This window comes from Hyperolius riggenbachi, chromosome 2, assembly GCF_040937935.1.
Source record: "Hyperolius riggenbachi isolate aHypRig1 chromosome 2, aHypRig1.pri, whole genome shotgun sequence".
Taxonomy (NCBI): domain Eukaryota; kingdom Metazoa; phylum Chordata; class Amphibia; order Anura; family Hyperoliidae; genus Hyperolius; species Hyperolius riggenbachi.
This window is the reverse complement of record NC_090647.1, coordinates 450,126,602-450,133,773: the sequence shown is the minus strand read 5'-3', so window position 1 is coordinate 450,133,773 and position 7,172 is coordinate 450,126,602.

Below are 7,172 nucleotides of genomic sequence, written 5' to 3'. Positions count from 1 at the left end.
AGTGAATGGCAGTTGCTCCGTCCAACTGCCAAAAAAGTGTGCGAGCAGGGAGGCTGGCCAGCATCATTGTATAAATATTTTTCAAGGAGTGTCTTTCTATAAAGAATAAAGGCCATGCTGAGAATCCCCTATGGAGAGATGGACTAGCCCAAAACCTGTCGGTAATGTCAGATTTCTACTACCTACTGTAAGTGACAGCAACATAGGAGAAAAGTAATTTAATGGCTCATTTTACTCTGGAAAAAACATACTTCTTATTTGTCTATGTTTGCACATATTTTAAATTTTACAATTTTTTGACAGTGGTCCTTTAAGAGAGCAGACTTGAGGCATTTAGTTGTCGTTAGTTCATAGCAGACGGTTTTATAAATTATAAATAAAAATGAATTGCTAAAAAAATAAAAGTGGGATTAATGGAAGTCCATGCCAGTCTATAGGACTGCACTGAATGTTCATGCTATACATAAAGTGAATTATTAGTAATCTGTAACAATGCCACAGTAATAAGAAAAAACGCATATGCATGAAACTCAGGGTGGAGAACAAGAATGATGAAACTCACTCAAGCATTGCAACAGAGACACAGAACAGTCAATAATAGCTATGCGGACATTTAAAATGTACCAGCAAGCAACTAAATTAACATTTTAAAAGCAAATGTCAATAGAATCCTTCAACTTGTATTTGAATATTGTTGCATTAAGCAAACCCATTGACCATGATAGCAATACTTTGGGAAGTTTCCTCATATACAATTTAGAAAGTTATTGATGGGTTATAAAGTTAGTCAAAATGCACAGTATCACAGAGGATCAGTAAAATGTACATCGTCACAATTCAATGGCAAGTCCAGGAAGTTTAACTTCCTTTACCAGTGTCCCGCAGGTGGCAAGCTGCGATTTTAGGACATAACGAAATCTATAATGGTCTCAAAAGTTCCAGATCAATAATTTGAAATGAATTCAATGGAGTAAATAACTCATTTTATAAATTAGGTCACTTCAAGAAAAAAAAAATGCATTAGGATTAAAACTGACGAGAAAAAAAAAACCTCTATATTTTACACCAGGATCCAAGCACTTACCGTATTGTTCAGTTGCTTAGGTTAATTTCTAGAGATACTGGCCTTCTTGTGACTGTGGTGCTCACGTATGGTCTACGCCTAAGACCGAAGGGTAAAAAGAACGCAGGCTGGCCAGCTTACCCTTATAAGCATCTTGCAGTAGCGACGTCACCAACCACAGATAGAGGAACTAGAAGAATCGGTCCCACCCATAGGCCGCTCATTGCAAGCTAATGTCTGTAGAGAGCCCTCTAGGTGTTGCAAGTTGTCTTACACAAAGACTTATAAAACTGACTGTTGTTAAGAACATCTGGAAATTTGGTAAAACATAAAAGTAAGTTTAAAGAGGAAGTTATCCAAAAATCCGCTCCTATCAAGAGAGGATTACGGTTTCCTGGACATAATCCCTTAAAGACTTACCCAATAAGCACTACAAGGAAAAAGGCTGTCAGCATCATTCTGAATATCAAATTGATTGCTTATACTGTATATAGTATATCAGCAATATTTGTCACAACACTGTATAACATACATTCAAATAAATATTTGTGAAAATCGATGAAAACAGGACAGTAGACCAGAGCCTAGCTGACAAGTTGCATAACCTGATCTAGAGAACATGGATATCTGTTGCCACACACACACACGCCATGGATTGCTAAATTCTTACCCACAGTCTAAAGAATGACAGCACTTCCCACATATTTGGAGACATCTAACTTGTTTAGCTGTGCAATATCCTCCGTTGTATCCCAGATGAGCCAAGCAAGGATGAATTTGCTGTCTTTCGTAGGGAAAGTACTCAGTTCATTTCATAAGGGTCTGAGGAGCAGCAAAGGACAATATTTGCGGGGAACACTGTGGAGTGCTAGATCGGGTATTATACAATGACAGTCAGCACTTGTGTGTGGAAGCTGCTATAGATACACCTTATCTGCAAAAGCAGCTTCTTCCACACTATGCTGTGGTTTGCACACACTGAGGAGAGGAGCATGGGGGCTGGGTGAGAACAAAAAAACCTAGTACTCAGCATACAATACACAGCAGGACAAAATATAAACCATACTTTGCAATAGCTGCAAGATACATTTCGTGAATTGTACTAAGGACAACCGTAACAAGAGGGTTGTGGAGGCTGCCATGTTCATATCCTTATAAACCATTCCAGTAGCCTGGCAGTCCTGCTGATCTCTTTGGCTGCAGTAGTATCTAGATCACACATCTGAAACAAGCATGCAGCTTGCAACCTGAAGTCAGACTAGATTAAAATGAACCCCAGATGTTAGAACTATGGAAACTGCCTTATGCATTTCCTTTTACAAAAATAGCAGTTGCCTGGCAGTCCTGTTGATCTTTCTGGTCAGTAAGGTTTAAATCCCATGCCTGAAACAAATATGCACTAAATCCAGATTTGTCAGACATCTGATCTGCATGCTTGTTCAGGGTCTATGGCTTAAAGGGGAACTGAAGTAAGAGGTATATGGAGGCTGCCATATTCATTTCCTTTTAATACCAGTTGCCTGGCAGCCCTGCTGGTCTAATTCTCTGCAGTAGTATCTGAATAACGCCAGAAACAAGTATGCAGCTAGTCTTGTCAGATCTGACTTTAAAGTCTGAAACACCTGATCTGCTGCATGCTTGTTCAGGGCCTATGGCTAATAGTATTAGAGGCAGAGGATCAGCAGGGCTGCCAGGCAACTGGTCTTGCTTAAAAGGAAATAAACATGGCAGCCTCCATGTTTTTGCAATTGTAATCAGCAGTGCTGTATTTTGTATCAGTGTTCATATTTGATGTATATCATTGTCTGTATCATTATGTATCCCTTGTTTGTTTTCTTACATTGTACAGCGCCACGGAATGTGTTGCCGCTTTATAAACAAATAATAATATACCTCTCTCTCTTCAGTTCCCCTTTAAAGTATTAGGGCTGGAACCCACTACAGAGTTTTTTGAGCGTTTAGGGATCGCTTTCAATCGCTAGCGATTTCCCTAAATGCTCTGCCAATGTAAATGGATGGTACAGATTTCACTAGAATAATTGTAATTAGGCAAATCGCAATCGCAAGACATGCAGCATTTTGGGAGCATTTGCGCTCCTCTGTAAAGTATTGAAGCGCTGGCAAATCATGCATGAATTGCTACACATAACAATTTGTGTGCGATTTTGAATTACTGCAAACTGTAAAAAAAATTATAATAATTTGAAACTACTAATCAGAATTAAAACCGCTAATTGCAAATTGCTATCACAATCCCTGGCAAAAGGTTTACACTTTATAAAAATCGCCCCCAAAATTACCAGAAAGCATTCAATAGCTTACAAAACGCAAGGCAGATGATCAGCAGCATGTACATTATTTAAAAGGAACTAAACAGGTCCAGGGCCGCCATCAGAAATTTTGGGGCCCCTCACACAACATCAAGCCTGGGCCCCCCTACAGACTGCTGTGCATGCCCAGTACAGTGCCCCAGTACAGTGCCCCAGTATAGCCAGTACAGTGCCCCAGTATAGCCAGTATAGTGCCCCAGTATAGTGTCCCAGTATAGCTAGTATAGTGCCCAGTATAGCTAGTATAATGCCCCAGTATAGCCAGTATAGTGCCCCAGTATAGCCAGTATAGTGCCCCAGTATAGTTGCCCCCAGTATTGTGCCCCAGTATAGCCAGTATAGTGCCCCAGTATAGCTAGTATAGTGCCCCAGTATAGCCAGTATAGTGCTCCAGTATAGCCAGTATAGTGCCCCAGTATAGCTAGTATAGTTGCCCCCACTCTTGTGCCCCAGTATAGCTAGTATAGTGCCCCAGTATAGCCAGTACAGTGCCCCAGTATAGCCAGTACAGTGCCCCAGTATAGCCAGTATAGTGCCCCAGTATAGCTAGTACAGTGCCCCAGTATAGCCAGTATAGTGCCCCAGTATAGCTAGTATAGTTGCCCCCACTATTGTGCCCCAGTATAGAGTATAGTGCCCCAGTATAGCTAGTACAGTGCCCCAGTATAGCCAGTACAGTGCCCCAGTATAGCCAGTACAGTGCCCCAGTATAGTTCCCCAGTATGGGTAGGTGGTGCCCCCCGCTCGTCCCCGCCGCTGTTACCTTCACAGCGGCCGCTCTCCCCTCTCCGGCGCCTGTACTTTCCAGCAGCATCTCTCGGCTGCTGTGTGTGATGATGCGGCAGGAAGCAGAGTAGCGGCTTCCTGTAACGGCGATGTGTATCGCCGTTACTATGGGAACTGAGCCATGCTTCCTGTCGCATCATCACACACACAGCAGCCGAGAGATGCTGCTGGAAAGTACAGGCGCCGGAGAGGGGAGAGCGGCCGCTGCTAAGGTATTAACAGCGACGCCCGCTGGGGGAGGGGGGGCCGGAAGAGACAGCAGGTTAATGCCTGGCGGGGGGGCCCCGAGGCTGCGGGCCCTGTGCCCGGCCCGGGCCCGTGACGGAAGTCACGGTTGTACCCCCCTGATGGCGGGCCTGAACAGGTCAGCCTTCATATCCCTCTCACCTCGGTCAGACTTCAATCATGTATCTGATCTACATGGTTGTTCAGAGTCTTTGGCTAAAAGTACTAGAGGCAGAAGATCAGCAGGACAGCCAAGCAACTGCTATAGTTTAAAAAGAAATAAAATAGGTATTTAAGAGGAAATAAATATGGCAGACTCCATATCCCTCTTGGTTCAGGTGTCCTTTGAAGAGAATCTGAAGCAGAAAGTATATGGAGGCTGCCATATCAAAAAAATTAAACTATTGTGCAAAAGTTCAATTATTTCAGTAATTCAACTTAAAAGGGGAAATTAGGCTCATTACATGCAAAGCAAGACATTTCAAGCCATTGCTATAATTGTGATAATTATGGCTTAGAGCTTATAAGAACCCCAAACTAAAAATCTCAGACCAGTAGAATATTGTGAAAATGTTTATAGTCTGACACTTTGAGCCTAGAATATGAATCAGCTAATTAATCCAAAACGCTTGCAAAGGGTTCTTATATCATATACTGTATATTCCTGCGTATAAGACTACTTTTTAACCCTTGAAAATCTTCTGAAAAGTTGGGGGTCATCTTATACGCCGGGTGTCATTGATGCCGGGTGATACGCCCTATCCTGTTACCGCCTCTCAGATCTCCCTGCTGAGGGAACGCAATCTATTCTTCCATACCGCTCTGATAAACAGGTAGACAAGGAGAGCTGACCAGTCTACTTAAGGAGAGTTGACCAATGCAACAAGTCAATTGACTATATACTGTTATATACTGGGTAACACATACAGTACAGCACCAGTATCTGTTCATACACAGCACCAGTACATGATTTTTTTTATTTTAATTTGGTGTGCGTTGGAAGAGGGGTAGTCTTATACAGCGAGTATATCCCAAACTCTATATTTTAACTGGAAAAGTTGGGGGGGTCGTCTTATACGCCCAGTCATCCTATACGCCGGAATATACGGTATTAGTTTCACCTTTTAAGTTGAATTACTTAAATGAACTTTTGCACGATTTTTCGAGTTTTACCTGTATTTCTTTTAACCCCTTCTTGACCGCTAACACCGATAGGCATAGGAAAGGTGGCAGCCCCAGGACCAGCTAACACCGAAAGGCGTCAAGTCCTGGGGCGGGTTTTTGCAGGGGATCGCTCCGCTCTGTCATCAGTCTACCAGCGGCGATCAGACTGTTGGACGGCGAAACCACCGTCTATTTACATTATACAGCGCTGTGATCTACTGCAGCGCTGTACTGGGGACAGCCGTGTCACTCGACTGTCCCCAGGAGGGGAAAAACAAAGGATTGCTCTCAAAGGCTGATGCCTATGAGATACGATCCAGGTGATTGGCTGGGAGGGGAAAAATACATTAAAATGCACAATAAAAAAATAAAATAAAGTAATTATTAAAAAACAAAACCCTGCACTAGCAATCAGAGCCCACCAACAGAATTCAGAGCCTACCAACATAAAGCTGCAGCTAATCTTGTCAAATTTGACAGAAATGCCAGAAACAGCTGATCTGCTGCATTCTTGTTCAGGGTCTATGGCTAAAGGGATTAGAGGCAGAGGATCAGCAGGATAGCCAGGCTACTGGTATTGCGTAAAAGGAAATAAATATGACAGCCTCTATATAACAAAATTATATGCAATATGCATAGAGTACACATAGATGAATGGATATATGTTTTCTTAAGAGGAGATTGGTGTGCATCTATTCATCTATCTACATACACACACACACAAACAATAGACAGAGCAAGCTGCCAAAATGATTGCATAAAGCTACGAGCTGCAACCCTCTTTATGATATCTCTTACAGCCCAGTAGTTCAATGCACTAGCATGGAACACAGAATGTCCCCACACAGCGCACACAAGCAAAGGCTGGGGTATTACAGATCACATAGATACTAATGGTTTCCTGTTGAAGCTTCTCTCTCTCGCTCACTCCCCACCCACCTCACCACACAGGAAGTGACACAGCTTGTTACTCGACTTGCCACTTTTGCCCATATATAGCAATACGCTGGGCGCATGACACTAGCACTTACTGTAATGTTGCCAAGCACTTGTCAGAAATGATAGACGCACAGACTTTATAAACAGTTGTGTATAAACACATATTTTGGGAAGCTCATAAAGAAAAAAGTTCAAGCAGAATTTTGCAAATGTTCAGAAATAAATGAAACAAGCAAAAAACCCTTAAAAGATAAGATGACCACACAGTAAAATGCTGGGAAAAAAAAGTGGATTTGAGATTTCTGCGAACAGTCATGGGCCATTTAAGTTGAGGTTGAGATTTAAAGCTTTCTGCAACGCTTCACTTTCCGCTACATAAATCACAAAGCTTTTTCACCCGTTTTCCTCTCTTTTCGCCTTATCTATGTTATTTTCTTAAGCTCCCAAAGAGCTAAACTATAATATAATGAAGGTAAGAAAAGGAATATTGAAATGAAGTAAATCAGGAACAACTTACTTTGAGTGATTATTTTGCTAGTAAGTGTGCTGAAAGGTTAATTTGTATCAATTAGGTGATAAATTAGTCATTTATGAGAAGTTTTGTAAATAAAGCTTATTGAGCTTTGGTCTCACAGTAACTGTTGGCCACTTCCTTTCCAGAGCAG